We start from the raw sequence: 23,426 nt of genomic DNA, 5'->3' as shown, positions 1-23,426 counted from the left end.
AATGGTTGGACCTTCCAGACCCTGCTGGAAATGGTCTCAGACCCCTGGAGAATATAGAGTTAGATGTAGGTCACACACTCTGAACTCTGCCTTCTCCTGGCCCTGGGCAGCTGTTCCCGCCTCTGTCCCCTCAGCCTTGTCCTCAGTGCACCGACACCTGGGCTCAAGGATCATCTGCAGGGCACAGCAGTTTGGTGGGGTTGAAGAACACCATGTATTCAGTCCTCTCTGGCTACACTCAACTATTTATAGATAATTCTAGACCAAGAGAAGGTTGGTGAACTCGGTGACAGACCTCAAGGTCTACAAGGGTCTCAGGGGAGACAGGAGGCATTCAGTGCTCCTGCCTGGTTTGTAGACTTTTTTTTTTTTTTTTTTTTTTTTTTTAGAGGCAAGGTTTCACTCTGTTGCCCAGGCTGGAGTGCAGTGGTGCAATCACAGCTCACTGCAGCCTCGAATTCCTGGGCTCAAACAATTCTCCTGTCCCAGCCTCCCAAGTAGCTGGGACTACAGGCACGTGCCACCACGCCCAGCTAATTCTTTCTTTATTTTTTGTGGAGACAGGGTCTTGCCGTGTTGCCAAGACTGGTCTCAAATTCCTCGTTCAAGGGATCCTCCTGCCTCAGCTTCCTAAAATGCTGGGATTACAGGTGTGAGCTACTCACTGCACGCTCGGCCTAATAGATATTTTAGACTCTGTTTCAGTGATCCACTGCTATATGGCAAACCACCCATAATGTAGTTGTTTAAAACAAGACTTGATTAGTTCCCCAGTTGTGTGGGTTGCCTGGTTGGTTCTTCCGGTTCCACCTGCAATCATGCATGTGGTTATGGCCATTGATGGCTGGACCAGCTGTGCTGGGAGGTCTGTCCAAGACTGCAGCTCATTCTCCTGCACATGGCTCTGATCTTAGCAAGCCCCCACCCTTGGTGGTTCAGTGGTCCCTCTGGTCACCCATTCTCCCTATCTCCTTTTCTCCTCCCTCATGTCAGGGTCCCGCAGTCCCCATCTCCCTCATTTCTCATCTGAAGGCATGCTTACCTAGTGCCTTTCCACCCCTCTGCTCTCACGTGGTGCTAAGCCAGGCTGGCACCAGGCTCCTTGTCACCACAGGACCTTTGCCCATGGTCCCAATGCCAGGATGAATCCCAATCCCTCAGAACTAACCTCCTTCCTCCAGGTGCTCTTTTTTTTTTTTGAGACAGAGTCTTGCTCTGTCACCCAGGCTGGAGTACAGTGGCACAAATCTCAGCTCACGGCAAGCTCTGCCTCCCGGATTCACACCATTCTCCTGCTTCAGCCTCTCGAGTAGCTGGGACTACAGGCACCCACCACCACACCCGGTTAATTTTTTTTTTTGTATTTTTAGTAGAGATGGGGTTTCACTGTGTTAGCCAGGATGGTCTTGATCTCCTGACTTCGTGATCCACCCACCTCGGCCTCCCAAAGTGCTGGAATTACAGGTGTGAGCCACCGTGCCCAGCCTTTTTTTTTCTTTTTCTTTTTCTTTTTTTTTTTTTTTTTTAGCAGAGTCTCTGCCGCCCAGGCAGGAGTACAGTGGTGTAATCATAGCTCACTGCAGCCTTGAACCCCTTGGCCTCAAGCAATCCTCCTGCCTCGGCCTCCCAAAGTGTTGGGATTACAGACGTAAGCCATCACGCCTGGCCTAATACTTGTTTTTGCCAGGGCGTTTATCATGGGTTTTAACTGCATCTGTGCTTGTTTCTTCTGTCCACAATCTCTATGAGATTGTTTCTGTTAAATTCATCACTGAAAGTTCAACCTTTAGCTAATCTTTTTTGTTTGTTTGTTTGTTTAAGACAGTCTCATTCTGTCACCCAGGCTAGAGTGAAGTGGCACCATTTCAGCTCACTACAACCTCTGCCTTCCAGGTTCAAGTGATTCTTGTGCCTCAGCCTCCCAAGTAGCCGGGATTACAGGCACATGCCACCATGCCCAGCTAATTTTTGTATTTTTAGTAGAGACAGGATTTCACCATATTGCCCAGAGTGGTCTCGAACTCCTGGCCTCAAGCGATCCTCCCACCTCAACCTCCCACGGTGCTGGGATTACAGGTGTGAGCCACCGTTCCCAGCCCAACCTTTAACTTACCTAGTGTCCCCTGTATACCACTAACCCTCAACAACAAGAATTTGAACTTCCTGGGTCCACTTATACACAGATTTTCTTATGCCTCTTTCACCCCTGAGACTGTAAAATCAATCCCCTCCTCTTCCTCCTCCTCCAGTAGGATAATCCATCTGTTCAAGATCTGCCTGCCTCAGCCTCCCAAAGTGCTGGGATTACAGGCTTGAGCCACCATGCCCGGCCCATTATTTGCTTTTTAACACAACCATTCTGATAGACATTTTGATGGGTCTGTGAACCCTGAAAGAGCCGATTCCTCAAGATGAATCCTGGGCCTAAATTTAAATTAAAGCCAAGTGGCTATTTGCTGACTGGAAGTCACACACATACTTGGAGTTTCTGGAAACACTTTGGGACTTAACATAGCTGCTTGTTCCTGTTTACGCCACCAATAGACTGTGACCTGCTTTGACTAATGAGAGCCCAGCCAGAGTCAATCAAAACTAACAAGTTTGAATCTTTCATTTGCATAAGCAGACCTGAGTGGGAACCTAAGCAGGAATTTTCTCTAGAAAAGACAAAGCCTACCCTTGTTCTCTGGAATGCAACTTCCTTTTGTACCAAAGGTTGTGTCTCTTGGGTTTGCAAACTCTAACTGTTCGCTGGAATAAGTCTCTTTCCTCTAAATTCCTTTTCAGAGAACTTTTGTTCAAAAGTCCAACAGATGAAATGAAAAAAGTTGGTCAAACATTTGAACCATAGCCCCAAATCCAATCGGGGTTAGTCGTGGGCAAAGAATGTGGAAGTGATTAAACTTCCTCTTCTTTTTATCAAACAATTGACCTAATCAGGTTAATCTCATTAGAGTGTATTAGAGGAGCTTCCAAGGGAGTGATTCCTTGGAAATCAGACCCTCCAGAACTCCAGCTTATCATTCTCCGCTGGTGGGCTAGGCTTACATGGCATCTGGCCAGCAGGAGGCAGTATTCCTCAAGTTCACTTAACCTTCAGCTTTTCATAAAGTGAGAAACAACCTCACTCATCCAAACCCAAAATGGACTGAGAGGCCCGGAGAACAGTGAAAGTGAGACTTTTAATGACAGTCTTGCAAGATCAAGTGTCTGACAGACAGGCACACCCAGTAGTTTCAACAAGCAATTTATCCCCTAGTGCACAGGTCCCTGCCTGGGTTCCTCATAGGCTGAGTACTACAGGGTCATAATCTTCTCGGACGTCGCATGTTGATTGTTGGGTAGGAGTGTTAGGTGTTTTTTGTTTTCTTAGGGTCCTTTTGCTGCATGTTGCAGCCCACAATGCATTGTAATCTTACTTAGCTTCGGGGCTCTTCAAATGTTTGACTTATGACCTAAGTAGCTGGGCAGGCTAAGAACAGAAAAAAAGAGCTATTTTGCAGGCTAGTAAACTTTCATCTTAGACTAAACTACTTTGGTTCTGGTGAAGGCAACTAAGGGGGGAAGGTGGGGAAGGCAAGGCTGACAAGCAGGCATTGACTGGTTGTCTTAAGCAGGGGCCTAGTGTATCCTCTTTCTTCTGTAGTTTGCTGACCTAAGCCGATTCAAGGCACTTTGTCTTAGAAATGGACCACTGTATACATTATTTGCTTCAATAAGGAATAGGTTGACCAAGTTCCTTGTTCCCAAAGTGCCATTTTCCCGGGTTGTTTTTTTTGTTTGTTTGTTTGTTTTGAGACAGTCTTGCTCTGTCACCCAGGCTGGAGTGCGGTGGTACAATCACAGTTCACTGCAGCCTTGACCTCCCAGGCTCAAGCAGTCCTCCCATGTCAGCCTCCCAAATAGCTGGGACTATAGCCACATGCCACCGTGTCCAACTAATTTTTGTATTTTTTGTAGAGATTTGTTCTTGCCACATTGCCCAGGCTATTCTCAAACTCCTGGGCTCAAGAGATTCTCTGACCTTGGCCTCCCAAAGTGCCAGGATTACAGGTGTAAGCCACCACTTCCTGCCTTTTCTGGTATAAGCCACCACTCCCTGCCTTTTCTGGTATTTAGATACAAATAGGGTACAAAGATACCTCCCTCCTCCTCTTTTTCTCTCACCTAAATTACTACTAAGAGTCAGATCTCAACACTTCCTGTCTGCAGAGAATTGAGGAACCATAATTCCAGTCTGAGGACCAAACCTGAGAGAGTGGAAATTGAAGAAGTCTGTGGCCACCCTGAGGTCCTGGCTGGACTCCCCACATCCTACTCATTGCAACGTGTGCCAACCATCAGGACCCAGAATCTGAGAAACGGGTGAGTGAGATCATTTGATGTGGGCATTTCTCTAACCCCCTTTTGTAAACTCGGGTTTACAAACTCAAATGCCTGCAATGACCACATAGGGAGGCAAGTTGAAGAGAAGACTAGGAGGGATTGTGGTAATGAGGAGGAGACCCTGTCTGAAAGGGGAGGCAGCTTCCCAGTACAGGCCTAGAGTTCTTAATTTGGGTTTTAGGAGAAAAGCATTTCAGGAGAAACTGGGACTTGGGTTTTTATATGAACCTATTATTTGATCTAACCTGTTAGGCTGCTCTATGAGACTCTTTAGTAGGAGCAGACACTGTGAATATGCATAGCCCCTGCCCCTGTGGAACTTAGAGTCCAGTGGGGAATCTTGTGGGAGTCTAGTGGGAAAATAATTACAACAACGTGTTTTTGTTTTTGTTGTTGTTTGGTTTGGTTTTGTTTTGGAGATGGAGTCTCGCTCTGTCACCCAGGCTGGAGTGCAGTGGTGCGATCTCAGCTCACTGCAACCTCCGCCCCCCGGGTTCAAGCAATTCTCCTGCCTCAGCCTCCCGAATACCTGGGACTACAGGCACTCACTGCCATACCCAGCTAATTTTTTGTATTTTAGGAGAGACGGGGTTTCACCGTGTTACCCAGACTGGTCTCAAACTCCTGAGCTCAGGCAATCCACCTGCCTCGGCCTCTCAAAGTGCTGGAATTATAGGTGTGAGCCATCGCACGCGGCTAATAACATGTTTTAATAAGTATCATGAGAGAGAATGTCCAGGAACCTGGTCTGGAATAAGTAGTTTTCAAAGGACCCCTGACAGAGGAAAAAAAGAGGGTGACAGCTGAACAGTGGAAAGGGCCCAGCCCCAATACACAATTTGCCAGCAGTGTATGTACTAGGCAGAGATGTGGTGTGTGGGAAGGTTTTGTTTCAGGAGAGAGCTTCGTATGTGTTTGGAAATAGAAGAAGGGCAGTGTGGCTGAGGCCTAGAGAAATAAGGAGAATGTCTCAATGTAGGCTAGAGAAAGAGGCCGGGCCAGATTCCATAGCTTAGTAAGGGGGATGCCCCGTGTAGGATCACGGTGGTAGGGGGACCTGCTTTAATTTGGTGGACAGAGGTCTAGGAATGCTACATATTCGGGAATTCTCAACACTGTTCCACCAGCCTAGAACCATCTTCCATCTGAATCAGTTCTCAAGTGCCCCACCCAAAGTTCTTTTGGTAGAAAACCTACTGACAATTATATGAGTCTACAACTTAATTCCACTTTACATATAATCTTAAAACAATTGTTTGTGATGTTTCTATATACACTGAATTTTCTTTTACTGCAACAACCATGTGAAAAGAGAGACACTGTAGTGTAGTAAAATAGAGCCAGGCAAAGCTGTGCACAGCTGTGGTCTCAGCTATTCGGGAGGCTGAGGCAGAATCACCTCAACTCCAGCTGAGTTATTGGAAGCTGTAGTACCCTATGATCACACATGTGAATAGCCACTGCACTCTAGCCTGGGCAACATAGCAAGACCCTGTTTCTTTAAAAAATGTTGTGAAAATGGAAAATACACGTAACATAAAACTTAACACCTTATCCTTTTTTTTTTTTTTTTTTGAGACAAGGTCTCACTCTGTCACCCAGGCTGGAGCACAGTGGCACAATCATAGCTCACTGCAGCCTCAATCTTTTAGGCTCAAGTAATCCTTTCACCTCAGCCTCCCAAGTAACTGGGACCACAGACATGCACCACCATGCCCAGCTAATTTTTTGTGGAGACAGGGTCTTGCTACATTGCCCAGGCTGGTCTCAAACTCCTGGGCTCAAATAATCCACCCACCTCCTCCTCCCATGGTGCTGGGATTATAGGTGTGAGCCAACACACCCAGCCTCACCACTGTCTTTTTAAAGATAGGGCTTCACTCTGTGTTGCCTAGGCTGGAGTGCAGTGGTGTGATCACAGCTCACTGCAGCCTCAAACATCCAGGCTCAAGCCGTCCTCCCACCTGAGACTCCCAAGTAGCTGGGACCACAGGTGTGCACCACCACACCTGGTGAATTTTTTTTAAACCTTTTGTGGAGACAGAGTCTTGCTATGTTGCCCAGGATGGTCTTGAATTCCTCGGCTCAAGCAGTACCCTGCCCCAGCCTCCCAAAGTGCTGGCATTATAGGCATGAGCCACCATGCCCAGGCATCCATTTTTAAGTGTACAGCTCAGAAGCATTAAGTACATTCACAGTGTTGTGCAACCAATCCAGAACTTTTTTATTTGGCAAAACTAAAACACCATGCCATTAAACAGCTCTCCATTTCCCTCTCCCCTCAGTCTCTGGCAACCACCATTCTACTCTGTCTCTATGAATTTGACTACTCTAGGTACCTCACGTAAGTGGAATCATACAGTGTTAGTTCTTTTGTGGACTGGTTTATTTAGATGAGTGTCTTAGTGAGGTAAGGCTGCCATAACAGAGTTCCATGGTCTGGGTGGTTTATAAACAACAGACATTCATGCCTCATGGCTCTGGAGGCTGGAATTCCAAGATGAAGGGCCAGCATGGTTGGGTTCTGGTGAGGGCCCGCTTTCATTTACAGACTTCTGACTTCCTGTTTTCTTGTTACATGGCAGAAGGGGTAAGAGGGGTTTCTGGAATCCCTTTTATAAGGACATAACTCCCATCATGGGAGCTCCACCCTCATGACCTAATTACCTCCCAAACTTTCAATCTAATAATCCCATATCCTAATACCATCACCTTGGGGTTAGGATTTCAGCATATGAATACAGTGAGGTAGGGGGTGGGTACCCTTAGTTTACATAAAGTCTTCGGTGTTCCTGCATGTTGTAGTATGTATTGGAATTTCCGTCCTTTTTAAGGCCGAATTGTGTGGAGAGACCACATCTTGCTGATCCATTCATCTGTCGATGGACATCTGGGTTGCTTCTACCTTGTAATTTCTGTGAATAAAGCTGCTGTGAGCATGGGCGTTCAAATCAATGTTGTGTTTGATTTGGTTTAGTTAGAACCTTGAGAAATTGTTCCAAAAAATCACAACCATAACAGCAAAGTTCTTGTGACAATTATCCCAAGTGGAATTTTTTTTTTTTCTTTTTTTTTTTTTGAGACAGAGTCTTGCTCTGTCGCCCAGGCTGGAGAGCAGTGGCACGATCTCGGCTCACTGCGAGCTCTGCCTCCTGGGTTCATGCCATTCTCCTGCCTCAGCCTCCCGAGTAGCTGGGACTACAGGAGCCCGCCACCACGCCCAGCTAATTTTTTGTATTTTTAGTAGAGACAGGGTTTCACCGTGTTAACCAGGATGGTCTCGATCTCCTGACCTCGTGATCTGCCTGCCTCGGCCTCCCAAAGTGGTGGGATTACAGGTGTGAGCCACCGTGCCCAGCCCCAAGTGGATATTTTTATTTATTATTTATTATTACTTATTTTTTATTTATTATTATTTATTATTACTGTTATTTATTACTATTATTATTATTTTGGAGACTGGGTCTCGCTGTGTCACCCAGGCTGGAGCACAGTGATGTGATCACAGTAAACTGAGGCCTTGAACTCCTGGGCTCAAGTGATCCCCCCACCTCCACCTCCGGAGATGCTGAGATTACAGGTAGGCAATCAACTTGGCCAGCTAATTTTGTGGGTTTTTTTGTAGAGATGGGGTCTCACTGTGTTGCCCAGGCTGGTCTCAAATGCCTGGGCTAAAAGCGATCCTCCTGCCTCAGCCTCCCAAAGTGCTGGGACTACAGGTGTGAGCCACTGTGCCCAGCTAATATTTTTTTAATGTGGTAAAATATACATAACATAAAATTCTGCATTTTAACCATTTTTCGGTATGCAGCTCAGTAGCATTGAAGGTAGCCACATTGTCATGTTACATCACCACCACCCATCTCCAGAATGATTTATCTTTTGAAGGGACTGAGGAGCTGGGAGCACTGCTTGCAGGAAGGATCTCGTGAGGACCCAGCTGGAGGAAGCTGGGCACTGCAATCTCCATGACTGGGGACAGCAGCCTGAGCAGTGCCAACCGCAGCACACACACAGAACCAGGAGCCGTGGAGCCCCACCGTGTTCCCCACCGTGCAGCCTCCTCGGCTGCCTTCAAGCAGCTGCATCCCCAACAGGTTGCGAGGCTCCAAGGAGAACAGGAAAAGATGATCTCTAGGTGCCAAGATGAAATCACACAGTGGCAAAAGGTAGAGGGGGACTATAACACCCTCTAAGAGCGACTCTGAACCTTGCCCAATAGGCTGTCTTGCAAACTCATGGTGCCAACTGGGCTCTTGCCTTCATACCAGGAAGGCTTGTGGATACCAACAAAATCACTGTTCTCCTCGGGGACAACTGGTTTTGCCAGTACTCTGCAAAGCAAGCAGTAGGGTTAGTGGAGCATAGGAAGGAGTGTGTGAGGAAGGCACTAGATGACTTTACAAAAGCCAGGAGAAACTTTGAATCTAAAGTTGCATTCACAGCAGATCTGCAGGGATGGAACGATGGGGATGGAGATCTTGTTGACATAAGAAAAATCTTCAAAACAAGTCTGAATTAAAGAGAAAACCCTGGATTGCACATAAACCTCATTCAGAATCCCAAACCTCAGGTTTTGAAAATGATGTCAAGTCCAAGGATGCTTTGCTTACAAATGAGGAACTGTGGGCTCGACTGGAAGAACTGGAGAGGCAAGAAAACCTGCTGAGTGAACTCAACCATGATCCTGGGATGGAGTTCACAAATGGAGGGAAAGAGGCTGGATGCAGTGGCTCACGCCTGTAATCCCAACACTTTGGGAGGCCGAGGCAGACAGATCACAATGTCAGGAGTTCAAGACCAGCCTGGCCAATATGGAGAAACCCCATCTCTACTAAAAATAAAAGAATTGGCCGGGCATGGTGGCGGGCACCTGTAGTCCCAGTTACTCAGGAGGCTGAGGCAGGATAATCACTTGAACCCAGGAGGCAAAGGTTGCAGTGAGCCGAGATCACACCATTGCACTCCAGCCTGGGCAATGGAGTGAGACTCCATCTCAAAAAGAAAGAAAAAAAAATGGAGAGGAAGAGGGAAAAGGTGGGATCTCTGATAAGACTATGGGCTTCCGTATTTGGGAATTTTCATAAGGACATTTTAAAGTCAAAACTAACGCAAGGTCAAAGGCAAGGTCAAGGGAATGATTCTGAGCACCATCCCCACTCTGAACACTGCGATGATGGCAGTTCAGGAGATGAAGATGAGTCTTCACCAACAATCTATTTTTCCCACACCACTGAACCCAGAAAGGTCCATATAGATACAGAAAGGATATTAGTTTTCAGTGAAAGGAAAGAGGGAGCTAGACATGGCTGGGACCTGAACCCTGGAGATGGTCAGTTTGTCCTGGGTCACCCAGTTCTCAGAACACTGGTGGATATTTACAAAATATTTGTGAGCCCTGCAAATGAGGAGCATGACCCTCAGAAGTCCATCATGAGACCGGGATGCAGAAAGGCACTCGTATGGAGTGGCGCTGGAGAGACGCAAACCACTGGCCATGACGATCCAGGGGTTTTGACGAACCCTGGCTGTGAAGCAGCCATTTGCAAAGAGACTGAAAAATCCTCTTTGGAGAAGAAAGAAGAAAGAGGAAATCCTCAGCCAGAGCTCTCACCCTCACCAGGAACAGAAGAGGCTTTTCCTGGGATTGTGGTAGAAAAAGAATTCTTACCTCCATCTCTGACACCGCATCATGCCTGTGTTCTTCAGGTGTCATCTACCTTTCCAGAGAGAAAAGATGCTGTGTCAGAAGAAGCTCCAAAGAGGATTTCAAAATTCAAAGCTTCCGGACTAAATCTAAGACACTAGGTCCTGTCATGATATGCAAGTGCATTCCTCCAGGCCAAGGGTGTTTGTTTAGAACATGGAATTCAAGATGACTCCACAGTGTCTGGGACAACACATCGTGAGTTAACTCATCTGTGCTATGAGAAGAATTAAATACATTTTGCAAACTTTAGTATTCAGAATTTGTTGTTGGTTGTCGTTCATAAGATTAGCATCACTGGGCGGTGGCTCATGCCTGTAATCCCAGCACCTTGGGCTGAGGTGGGTGGATCACCTGAGGTCAGGAGTTCAAGACCAGCCTGACCAACATGGAGAAACCCTGTCTCTACTAAATATACAAAAATTAGCCAGGTGTGGTGGTGCATGCCTGTAATCCCAGCTACTTAGGAGGCTGAGGCAGGAGAATTGCTTGAACCTGGGAGGCAGAGGTTGTGGTGAGCTGAGATCAGGCCGTTGCACTCCAACCTGGACAACAAGAGCGAAACTCCATCTCAAAAAAAGAAAAAAAGATTAGCATGTTGGCGAGGAGTGGTGACTCACACCTATAATCCTAGCACTTGGGGAGGCCAAGACGGAAGGATTGCTTTAGCTCAGGAGTTCGAAACCAGCCTGGGCAACATAGTGAGACCCCATCTCTTAAAAAAAAATCGCTTGTATTTGCTAATCCTCTCTGTATCATTCCAAACAAGCACTTTGAAGAATTTTGATCATGTTCATCATTCTTGCATTTTAACCCAAATGAAGCCCCATTTTTTAAACAATAGTTACTTTGATATTCTTCATTCACTATGGGTATTTTAAAGAAAATCTTTTTTTTTTTTTTTTTTTTTTTATTAGAGACGGGGTTTCACTGTGTTAGCCAGGATGGTCTCAATCTCCTGACCTCGTGATCCGCCCGTCTCGGCCTCCCAAAGTGCTGGGATTACAGGCTTGAGCCACCGCGCCCGGCCGCTAAAGAAAATCTTAAAGTTAAAATTTCAAATACATTTCACAATTCTCTTTCATTTACAAATATATTGTTGTAATTTTTGCCACTTAAAAATTCCAAATAATCACTCAAACTGTGGTGAACTCTAAAAAGAAAGCTGTGACTGGGTGTGGTGGCTGTAATCCCAACACTTTGGGAGGCCAAGGTGGGAGGATCACTGGAGCCCGGGAGTCCGAGACCAGCCTGGGAAACATAGCGAAACCCTGTATGTACAAAAATAATACACAAATTAGCTGGGCATAGTAGAGCATGCCTGTGGTCCCAGCTAGTCAGGAGGGTGAGGTGGGATGGCCTGAGCCTGGGAGATCAAGGCTGCAGTAAGCCAAAATCACACCACTGCACTCTAGCCTGGGCGACAGAGTAAGACATTGTCTCAAAAAAAAAAGAGAGAGAGAGGCTGGGGACAGTGGCTCACACCTGTAATCCCAACACCTTGGAGGCCGAGGCGGGCAGATTATTTGAGGTCAGGAGTTCGAGACCAGCTGAGCCAACATAGTGAAACCCTGTCTCTACTAAAAACACAAAAAAATTAGCTGAGCGTGGTGGTGCATGCCTGTAGTCCCAGCTCCTCAGGAGGCTGAGGCATGAGAATCACTTGAAACCAGGAGGCAGAGATTGCAATGAGCTGAGATTGTGCTACTGCATTCCAGCCTGGGTGACAAAGCGAGACTAGGTCTCAAAAGAAGAAGAAGAAGGAGAAGAAGAAGAAGAGCTGGAACCTCAGAAGAGAGATTTTTAAAAATAATTGTTTGTAAATAAGTTTGTACACGTGTGTGTGTGGAGAGGGAGAGACAGAAGAATTGGTGAGACTTGGCATAGGATGGGCTGTTGAGTAAGAGAGCGGACCCAAGTGTAATCCAAGGTCTTTGAATGGGAGCTGAAGTACTTGTGGGGTCATTTACTAAAGTGGGAATGCCAGGGTGAGGATAGAAGTAGAAAGGCCAATAGCCTGGCAGTAGGAGTTATAAAAGGAGAGTAAAAAACATAGAGCAATGAACATTTGAGGAATTAATAGAGCTCTTCACAGCCATTTTAAGTCTTTTGTCATCAGAAATGGTTGTTTCACTCTGATGCTTTCCTGAAAGCTCTGGCAACCAGCTGCAGGCCAAAGAGCTTCATCTTCAACAAGGGACTGTCTCAGGGATCGACAGGACGGCCTATGACAGGTATTCTGGGCTATAGGCTTTTGGTGGCTTTGCTTGAGTAACTTTGAAACCACAGCCCTGCACTGAGCCACATCTCCAGAACACTGGAGTTCATGTAACTGCTGACCCAAAATCGAGCAGAACAATAGTTAAGTGCATGGAACTTAATAAACTGGAAGCTGAGTCTGACCCTAGAAATTTGGGGTTCTAATGCTGCTCAACCATCAGGGATCACTGGACCGGTTGCGGTGATTGATCCAGACTGCTGGAGAAAAGTCAGGGTTTTTTCTTTTTTGGGGGGGGGGGGGGGGGGGGGGGGTTTGAGACAGAGTCTTGCTCTGTTGCCCGGGCTGGAGCGCAGTGGCACAATCTCAGCTCACTGCAATCTCCGTCTCCCAGGTTCAAGAGATTCTTGTGTCTCAATCTCCCAAGTAGCTGGGACTACAGGCATATGCCACCATGCCTAGGGTTTTTTTGTATTTTTAGTGAAGACGGGGTTTCTCTATGCTGACCAGGCTGGTGTCAAATTCCTGATCTCAACTGATTTGCCCGCCTCGGCCTCCCAGAGTGCTGAGATTACAGGCATGAACTATCTTGCCTGGTCAACACCCCCATATATATTGATAGAGTTATCTGGATTGAGGCCTCTAAAATCTTAAGTCACTGATTTTCCTCCATCTCCTAAGCCTACAGAAGTGGACTAACTCAGCCTATTAAGAGCTAAACTCCTTTGTTTACAGAGGCTTCTCTCACTAAGACAAAATATGCCTTCTTCACCATCTTGCCTAATTTTCCTCTTGGCCTAGGACTAGGGTTAAGTCCCAGCACAACACAGCAGGAGATGTGCTCATCGTGAGAAGGGGGAAAAGGCTGGGTGAGGTGCCTCACATCGGTAACCCCAGCACTTCAGGAGGCTGGGGCAGGAGGATCACTTGCGCCTAGGAGTTTGGGGCAGGAGGATCACTTGAGCCTAGGAGTTTGAGACCAACCTGGGCAATATAGTGGAACATTCACTTCTACAAAAAAAAAAAAAATTTTTTTTTAATTAGCTGAGCTTGTGGGCTCACACATGTAGTCCCAGCTACCCAGGAGACTGAGACATGAGGATCACTTGACCCCAGGAGGTCAAGGCTGCAGTGAGCCATGATCATGACACTGCATTCCAGTCTGAGGGACAGAAGAGACCCTGTCTCAAAACAGTTTTTAAAAGGGGGAGAAAAGGGACTATACCCCAGAGGAGCCATAAGACCTAACCAGCAGGTACCAGCAGGAGTCAAAGGGCTAGGCATGGGACTGGATCATGAGGGTGCATGATGGAGGGGGATGAGAACATGAAAATTAGATAAGGGTGAGTTTTATTGATGTGGGAGAATTCTGCCATCTGGGCATCCCACAGAATATCCCATTGATTGACTGTGATGTTGACATCATGCTAGTTGAGTTAGTTTCGTAGGAAATGGCTAGCATGTTGGAGGCCTTCATAAGAAACATGCACTATAAAGAGTAGGAGATAATCTGTATGAAGATTCAGGGACCTGTCATATGAGTACAGTTTTGAGTGCCTAAGTGGTCAAGGCAGGCTGGGTCAGATCGTCCAAGCATAATGCCTGGCAGAACTCTTCAGGTTTTGGAAACAACATGTTCCACCTCTGGCCTCTGCCATCGGTCTACAGAAGGCTGCCACCTTTGAATGCAGCCTGGCATAGCAAAGTCTGCTGCTGCCTGACCAGGCTGCAGTGAAAACAGCCCTGCTGCTTGGGCCATAAGACTTGGCAGAAGTTAGGGGATTGGAGGGATCGGTGGTAAGAAAAAATACCATGTGGAATTTGCAGTGAGCTCCAGTGGGAGAATCACAGCACAGGCCCTTCAGGATCTAGAGCAAGGCTAAGTGCAGTCTGCAGTAATGAATTACATGTGTTTTGTAAAACAACTTCTGCAGTGCTGTTGGCCCTGGTAGAGGACCATGAGATACCTGTTGACCACACATCCACAGCTGCCTGTCACAAGGTAAGTTGTGTCAAGCCCACCAAATCTTAAAGTTGGTTAGGCCCAACAGCAACCCATTGTTGAAGAGTAGCATCCCATTGAGTTGTAAGCTGGGACTGTGACTGCCCCTTATCCTCTTTGGGTCCAGCACCCATATGGCAAGGACAGAAGTCCCCATCTTGGCAGTAGTAAATGGCTCAGATCACAAAACCAAGATAGGGCTGCATTTAAACCCGGGGTTAGATAAGAATATGTTCGACTCCATAGTGATCTATGTCTGTATCTCTTAGTATTCCCTTGCCCAGTTGTGTCAGTAAAAACACAAGTGCTGCAACTCTAGCCACAGAAGGCATGGTGACTAGGGGCTCAGACCTTGCAGAGATGAAGGTCTAAAGCAGGCCACCTGGTAAGCTGCTAAGGATGGCAGAGGTGATTGCTAATACTGAGGGAAATCTACAATGGATGATAGAGGAAGAAGAAGGTGAGCATCAAATGCAGTGGCCAAGGCCACCAACCTTCCTCTTCTGAATTTCTTCCAGGAATAGAGGAGTCCTGCTAGAGCCCTCCCTGATACTTACAAAGCAGTGCATTCTGACCACGCACATGGTGGACGTGCCTGGGATGGAGACGTGCGTGCCTCCCAGATCCCCCTTCAAGGAAGCACTGTTCCCCTGAGGCTGAGATTGTTGTTGGTAGGCACCCATGGGCAGTCAGTCCCTTCAGGGTTCACTTCTGATCAGAGATGCCTTGCCCAAAGTCATACCTTTCCTGGATCAGCCCACCTCCAAAGGTTGATCAAGGCCAGGTATAGAAGCCCAGTGTGGGACAACTCTGATGTTGCATATTGGCTCCAGGGCTTTTTGTGGGGCTGGCAGAGGACCTCAGGCCTACCCTGCAGCACAGTTTCTTTCTCTGTGCAGTCCTGCTTCCTCCTCATTTCTTCCACAGATCCTGATTCCAAAGAAACTCCCTAATAAGTATCCTACACGCTAAACTCTGTCTTGGAGCCCACTTCCTGGAGAAGTCAACATGGGCCACACTTCACCTCTCCCAAGGACAGGTATCCTGCCTGTTCACATTGAGATCTCCAGCACCTAGGATAGTACCTGGTCCATCCACAGCATAATAATTAGTGGTTCGATAAATGGATACATTTATACTCTCGGGTAGCTGATCCCCCCCCTGAATCTACCTCAGATGCACCCCAGAAACAGACCTCTACATTCACTCTCTTGGGGTCTTGGTGATGAGCTTAAGAAATGAAACAGCCCCTCCCTCCACCCTTTTCTTTACTACTGAACCTGCAGCAGACACAGGCCAACCAAAAACCTCTGAGAAGAGCTATTACCTGAGTCAAGTCTTACTAGACAGGCAGCCCGGCCTAGGCCATGAGTAGGTAGTAGCGAACAGCCCTGGTTTTCATGGACAAGGAAAAGAGTGGCTGAAATTGTTAGCTACTTGCGGGAACCAGAGGTCCCAGCTCACTATGTCCTGCTGAGTGGAGACCCATGGCCTTGGGCTAAAAATCCCAATGGAGAAGATCTGCGTTGGAATGTAGAAGGCCCTGAGAATCAGACAACTGAAATACGTGTTACTTACAACACCCACCTCAACTGGAGGTGGGAACTGATGAGGACCTTCAGGTACTGAGCAGGGAGTGTGAGAATTCAATCGGGAAATGCCAGGAGGCCCCTCGTGAGAAAGGTGTTTGGCTGGAAGGAGACTGTCCAGATGGGGGAGGCAGCTGACCCCTGTCCAGGCAAGACAGGCAGAGTAGGGGGTGGTGAAGTCAGGGAAAAACCAACCGCAGAAGCTACAAAGGGCTCAGGAATTAGATGCACAGGGACTAAAGGCCATAGCCAGTCAGCAGTGGGGCATTGTGGAGTCTCCACAAACATGCGTATTTATCTCCACCACCGGCACAGCCAGCAACCCACGGCACCTCGTGAGAAAGGTGTTTGGCCGGAAGAAGACTGTCCAGATCGGGGAGGCACCTTACCCCTGTCCAGGCAAGACAGGTGGAGGAGAGGAGAGCAGATTGTCTCACAGAGATGTGTCACGAGCTTGTGCTGTGTCCCCTTAAGATGTTGGAAAAAATGCACATCACACATGAACAGCATGGTAGTTGGATTTGTTTTTGCTAAATGAGAGAGATGTGAAGCTCTGTCTGCTCATAGAGGAGGGGCAAGAGCAGAGACGGCCCTAAGGCTCCCAGGCATTTCCTGCTTCCAATGCATTAGCTCCAGTCACTGCACATTATTTCTGTAGCAGTCATGTGGACTTCCTGTGGAATGTTCCTTAAGAGAAATGGAACAATTTGGAAGAAGCACAGGCCAGCATGGTGGCTCACATCTATAATTGCGGCACTTTGGGAGGCCAAAGCGGGTAGATCACTTGAGGTCAGGAGTTCAAGACCAGCCTGGACAACAGGGTGAAATCCCTTCTCTACTAAAAATACAAAAAGTAGCCGGGCATGATGTCACACGCCTGTACTCAGGAGGCTGAGGTAGGAGAATCACTTGAACCCAGGAGGCGAAAGTTGCAGTGAGCCGAGATCACACCATTGCACACCAGCCTGGGTGACACAGTGAGTGAAACTCCATCTTAAATGGAAAAAAAGAAAAGAAGTGCAGAGGTGAGGGTTCAGACTCGACTCACCATAGCTGCCTCTGCAGCAAGGACTCCAGCTACTTCAGAGGAGCTCCACCTTCAGAACAATTGGAGGATTGTGACAGGGGCCTGGCCTCCTGCCCTGCCTGCTGCACAGCCTGCCCACCAGGCCCAAGCCTCTCTCAGCAGGTCCCCCTTCTCAAGTCACATGTATGTGGAGGTCAGGTCATAATCTCAGAGTTTGATCCTTAAAATAATCATTTACCATGCCCTGGGGTGCCCTCCTCCCATCTCCCCAAGGAAAAGTGGCCTGCTGTGAGACGAGGGCTGCGGGCCGCTCCAGGGAGCAGCCATGCAGAGTCACGATGGACACTGGAGGAAGGTTGGGTCCGAGGTGTGGGTTTCTGGCTGTGCCGGTCGGTGTTGGAGATAAATACGCATGTTTGTGAAGACTCTGCAATGCCTCACTGCTGGCTGGCTGTGATCTTTAGTCCCTACCCAGAGCCATACCTGTGTATCTCATTCCTGAGGCCTTTGTGGGTTCTACGGTTGGTTTCTTACTGACTTCACCACACCCTGTAGCCATAGGTTCTGGCTTCTAGGGAATGGCGGCTAAAAAAAAAAAAAGACCAATCTAGGCAACATAGTGAGACCATATATACATATATACTTGTGGGGTTTTTTGTTTTTGTTTTTGTTTTTGTTTTTGAGACAGAGTCTCACTCTGCCGCCCAGGCTGGAGTGCAGTGGCACGATCTCGGCTCACTGCAAGCTCTGCCTCCCGGGTTCACGCCATTCTCCTGCCTCAGCCTCCTGAGTAGATGGGACTACAGGTGCCCACCACCATGCCTGGCTACTTTTTTGTATTTTTAATAGAGATGGGGTTTCACTGTGTTAGCCAGGATGGTCTTGATCTCCTGACCTCGTGATCTGCCTGCCTTGGCCTCCCAAAGTGCTGGGATTACAAGCATGAGCCACCGTGCCCGGCCTACCCCGTCTCTATATTTTTTAAAAAATAATAAAAAAAAAAGAATGTACCAAGACAGGCCGGACACAGTGGCTCATGCCTTTAATCCCAGCACTTTTGGGACACCAAGGCAAAAGGATCACTTGAGCCCAGGAGTTCAAGACCAGCCTGGGCAACATAGCAAGACCCCAATCTCTATTTGTAATTTTTTAAAGGAATAAATAAAAAGGAATACAAATGATTTACCAAGACAGCTGGGCCGGGCGCGGTGGCTCAAGCCTGTAATCCCAGCACTTTGGGAGGCCGAGACGGGCGGATCACGAGGTCAGGAGATCGAGACCATCCTGGCTAACACAGTGAAACCCCGTCTCTACTAAAAATACAAAAACTAGCCGGGTGCCTGTAGTCCCAGCTACTCGGGAGGCTGAGGCAGGAGAATGGCGTAAACCCGGGAGGCGGAGCTTGCAGTGAGCTGAGATCCGGCCACCGCACTCCAGCCTGGGCGACAGAGCGAGACTCCACCTCAAAAAAAAAAAAAAGAAAAAAAGACAGCTGTAGGTAAAGAAAGGCAGCTTTATTAGAGAGAGTAGGAAAATAAGATGCCAGGGAGGCAGCAAGCAGGCTGCAAGAGAGAAGCCAACTTCAAGGAAACACAGGCTGGCGGGGGATTTTATAGGATGGAGTTTATGCTGTGCACTGAAGAGGGCTGCATGCAGTACTGATAATGCCAAGGTTGCAGTGAGCTAACTTGCAGGTGTCTGGTGGTAGCTGTGTGCCAGAAGATTGTGAGTTATTTGTGTGGCAGGGCTGTGTGTCCTGGACCATGAAGAAAGACAGACTTAGAGTTTATCTGCTTTCTCTTTCGGTTTTCCCTGTGTCCTGCCAGGTTGACTCCTTTTCCCTAATTAGGACTCCACACACACCAGTTCTGCTGATCTACTTTGTTCAGATTCTAAAAGTTTGCTTTTTCTGGGGGAGGGGAGATATCTAGTTCACTCTTTTTTGGCTTTCTGGCTTTAAGTCTTCCTTTACTTCACTTGGGCTTAAAGGGGGCAGCTCAAGGCACTTGTGTTCAGTTGTCCAGGTGTGATTGGAAGGGGAAGTTCATTGATAAACACTCCTTTCATTCCTGGAAGAAACCCTTTGTGATCCTGCTTTTCTAAAGACACTGCTATGCTCCACTTGGCAATATTTCACTCCAAACCTTATACATGAAATTGTACTATAATTTCCCTTTTTCTTGTCTTTTTCTGACTTTTTGTGTCAAAATTTTACTGGCCCCGTGAAAGGACTTTTATGTCTGGTTGATGTTTGTGACAATTATTTTCTCATCTGTGAATTCCAGTGAAGCCTGGTGAACACGGGTGGAAATGCACACACAGACTGGGAGGGAGGGGACAGCTGCCCATGTGGAAAGGTGTCCTTAACAATTTTAGAAGCCCTGTCTGCCAGAGAAGGCAAGGACAACCTCAGGACATGCACTCTCTTAGCAATGGGACTGGGGAGGAGGAGATTGGTTGCTCAGATGTGCTCCTTAAAATCCCCTGGAGGTGACAATTATGATGTTGGAGAAAGGTCAATAAATTAAGTTTGGAACAATTTATACTTTCTGAAGCCCACTGAGGGACAGAAATAAAACCCTTTTTAATTTTAACTCAGCCAGTTGGTACTGGGGCCAGTGACACTGGGGCTGACACAGGCAGGGAAAGAGCTAGAGGTTTATGACCAGAAATTACAAGATGGCAGGAAGGGTGGGGGACGCCTCAGGCCTCAATCCTTTGTTGCCACTGTGAAGGGTGGTCCTGGGTTGTCCTGGTCCAACAGTGGAAGGCTGAGAACGGTGAAATCCACTCAGGAGTCTCCCTTGCCTTGGACCAGGTTGGTGGAGATGAGCAGACACGACCGTCTTAGTCTCTTGCAGAGCAGAGCCTGCTGAATGATGAGGACTCAGCCATGCGTGCCCTGGGAGAGCTCCCCGTAGGCCTCTTCCTTATACTGTCCACTGCAGCCTTCAGTGAGGACCACACAAAGACTGTGATGGCAATGGTGAAGGCCTAGCCCTTCCCCTGCTTTCATCTGGGATTGTTAAGGGATGAGTCAGCAACTCAAGACCTGTTGGAAGCTGTGCTAGATGAGCTGCGGTTTGTTTCTACCAACACTGCTTGCCCCAGGTAACTACAGAGATGGGTGCTGGTAGAGGCACAGGGAGTTGAGGGCAAGGCAGCTGGATTCAGAACTTTATACATGAAATTATACTATAATTCCCATTTCCACTTTGGAACTGATATGTGTCCAAAGATGTGCCAGAATCCACTGGTGGCAGAAATCATTTGCTGGGAAGCCTGGATGCCACTGCCCAGGGTCACACAGAGAAAGAACCCACATAGTTCAGAGCTGATTATACTGCTGAGGGGGTTAAGAATGTGGCTTAGGCCGGGCGCGGTGGCTGAAGCCTGTAATCCCAGCACTTTGGGAGGCCGAGACAGGTGGATCACGAGGTCAGGAGATCGAGACCATCCTGGCGAACACGGTGAAACCCCGTCTCTACTAAAAAATACAAAAAAAAAAAAAAAAAAAAAGAATGTGGCTTAAACTCCCAGGTGGTGTCCCAAGACTGTGTAAGCATGAGGACTAAGGAAGATCTGAGGGAAGAGTGCCACTTAGAAGGCGTGGCAGACAGGGGAGCACAGGACTGCTGGCTGGCATGGAGGCCCCTTCTCCAGATCTGCTGCTGCTGGTCTCATACCAGCACTGTTTTGAAAATCAGCATCCCTCAGCCTGGGCAAGATGGAAAAACCCCATCTCTACAAAAAATACAAAAGTTAGCTGGGCATGGTGATGTGCACCTATATAGTCCCAGCTACTTTACTTGGGGAGCTGAGGCAGGAGAATCACTTGAGCCTGGGAGGCGGAGGTTGCAGCGAGCCATGTTCATGCCACTGCACTCCAACCTGGGTGACAGAGTGAGACCTTGTATCAAAAAAAAAAAAAAAAAAAGAATGTCAGCATCTCTGATCTGCTTCTCAATCCCCACAGGAGATCAAAGCTCAAGGTGCTGGATTTTACCCATGACTTTGAGCACTCCAACTGAGAGGAACGCTCTGAGACCTCGTCCACACCCTTTGTCATCACACACATGGTGGAAGAGCCAGAGGCTGACCAGCCCATGCCCAGTTCCTGAGAGCAGCCTCAACATGACCGAGAACCTGTAGAAATACACACAGATCTTTTCTTACATGGTTTGTTTGGTTTCTTCCACCTGTATGGGTTCTCCTCTTACATACTGCAGAGAGTTGAGAAGAGCCATGGCTGGCTGCGCCTCCGCTGCTGGACACTGGTCATTAACTAAGTGCCTCTCCACAGCCTCATAGAGATCCTGGGACTGCTGGAGCTGGAGACCATCCGAGAGGTGCGACTGCATCACAGGAGTAGGTCCTGCTTCGTGTCAGACCTGATCCAGTTCTTCACCCAGGTAGGGCAGAGCAACCTCATCATGAGTGACATCCCCTGGGACTTCCCTGCCTACTGTTTCTCCCTGCTCAGTCCCCTGGGCCACCACCAAAAGCTTCACCTCACTTTTGGCTGCCTCTCAGGCCAGTTACATAAGATGTTCAGGTGAGTATATGGAAAGTTCCCCTGAAGATACAAAGGCCAGGATCCCTGCATACTTCTCTGTTGTCACATCAGGGTAAAAGGCAAGCCCAGACTTCCCTTCCCTGGATTCTGCAGAGTCACTGATGGACACAGACTCCAAGGCTGGGGTCCTGGGGTCAACCAGCAGTTGTTGACTGCTATAGAAGGAAAAGATACATGTCTGAAATTAGCATCTCATCCACTCATACATTCACTCCAGTACTTAGTCCATACCAAGCACAGAGCTAAGATTGGGAGATAAAACTTTGAAAATAATCAGACAGGGTCTTGGTTTTCTAGAGCTTGCATAGAGAAGGGTGACTATGGATGGAAAGTTGTGAAGGTGGTATTTGGGAGAATCAATTGTCCCCACAGCATCTAAGCCCAGTTGACTTGGCCAACTCCTTCCCCTCATTTATGTCTCACAGACTTCTCTGTGGCATACCCTGGAATAAGGAGCTGTTCTCCTGGAGTCTGGTCATTGGGTGCAAAGGAACATAGGGCAGCACCTTCCATGAAGTAAAAACCTACCCCACACCATGTGTAGGGGCTGCATCTACATTCCATTCATTCCTGCAACAACTTACAGAGCATGAGTGCTGATTATGTTTATGTGGCTCTTTAGGAAGCTGAGACTAAGAGAGGTCGACGTGCCTGATACCATTCTCTGAAATAGGGGAGGGGTCCTGTTGGGCATGGGAAATATTTGATTCCAAGCTCTGTGTTCTTATTCAGTATAGAAGGCTGGCTCCACCCTTTTGCATTTAGACTGAGGTAGGGGTGGTACAAATTTCCCAGGCAGGATTTCTGGCCTTTCCCAAATGTACCTAGTGCTCCATTTCAACTTCCAAGGAGTAACTGTGTCTGTCTCTTCACGGTGGTCTGCAGAAACTTTTGGAGACTCTGGTGGTCAATGGATATAGGCTTACTGAGAATGACATCACCTACTTGTCCCAGAGCATTCACGCCACCCAGCTGAAGGAGTTGGTCTTATGTAGCAATAACCTGTCTCAAATAGTTCCTGGGCCCCTGGAGTTTCTGCTGAGTGAGGTATCAGGCACCCTGCAGCACCTGAACTTGAGAAACTGTAAGCTGAAGGAAGCCCAAATCAGAGCCCTCCTGCCTGCCCTGTGCTGCTGCTCCCACCTGCGCTCCCTCATCTTCCACCACAATGTCATCTCCACATCAGGCATCATGAACGTGCTTCAGCACTTAGCAGGGCTGAAGGAGCTGAAGCGTGTGCAGTACCCTGTCTCTGCTGAATGCGTTGTGTACTTGGATGGATATAGGTGGGAGAATATCAACAGAGTGGAACTTGCCAGCGTGCACACCAAATTGCTGATGTTGCAAACGCTACAGCAGGCTGACATGGAGTTGATTAATTCTACCTCAAGCCTAACTTATGAAAATGCACAGCTGACCTGAAGGGGAAGGGGAATAGCAGTGGGTCTGAGAGCTGTATCAATGGATTTCCTGAGTGGATGGTGTAGCTTAAAGAAAACTGTCAACACAAGAAATGCCATGAGGAACACCCTAGTGGTGACTGCTGTTTCTGGACAGGGCTGGGGCTCAATGTCTCATGAAGTCAAAAGGCACTGGTTGAGAATCTACACTGTGCAAGAGATGTTTTAATGCTGGAGATAAAAACACAAGCTCTCCCTGCAGTTTTCCTTCTGGTCTGTTTGCCCAATCTCTCTTTCCTTTTGCTTCAGCATTGCCACTTGGAACAAGCAATTGGGTGAGTTTCTTCCCAAGACACTAACTTATGAAATGGGATTACTGAATTGTTTATGGAAGGAATAGGTAAGTATGAAGTGCTTGGCACAGAGTTTTCATTCACTCATTGATTCCACCAGGATTTATTGACTTGCTGCTTTGTTTCCTCACTGAAGAATACAAAGATAAAGGAAATCTTCCGTTTTTG

The 23,426-nt window shown here is 47.7% G+C and overlaps 1 protein-coding gene across 1 annotated transcript in view; it reads left to right on the top strand.

Annotated features, from left to right (window-relative positions):
* The window catches only part of LOC104676893 (PRAME family member 20-like), an 83,322-nt gene that overhangs the window by 28,095 nt on the left and 31,801 nt on the right, over window positions 1-23,426 (top strand). Inside the window, 5 exon segments of the mRNA XM_010381768.2 lie at window positions 4,213-4,365; window positions 14,246-14,984; window positions 19,748-20,040; window positions 20,906-21,108; window positions 21,233-21,341. The gene's annotated coding sequence lies outside the window, so the exon portion shown is untranslated.

The sequence above is a fragment of the Rhinopithecus roxellana genome, chromosome 13 (assembly GCF_007565055.1).
Source record: "Rhinopithecus roxellana isolate Shanxi Qingling chromosome 13, ASM756505v1, whole genome shotgun sequence".
Taxonomy (NCBI): Eukaryota; Metazoa; Chordata; class Mammalia; order Primates; family Cercopithecidae; genus Rhinopithecus; species Rhinopithecus roxellana.
This window is presented reverse-complemented; position numbering and strand designations above follow the sequence as displayed.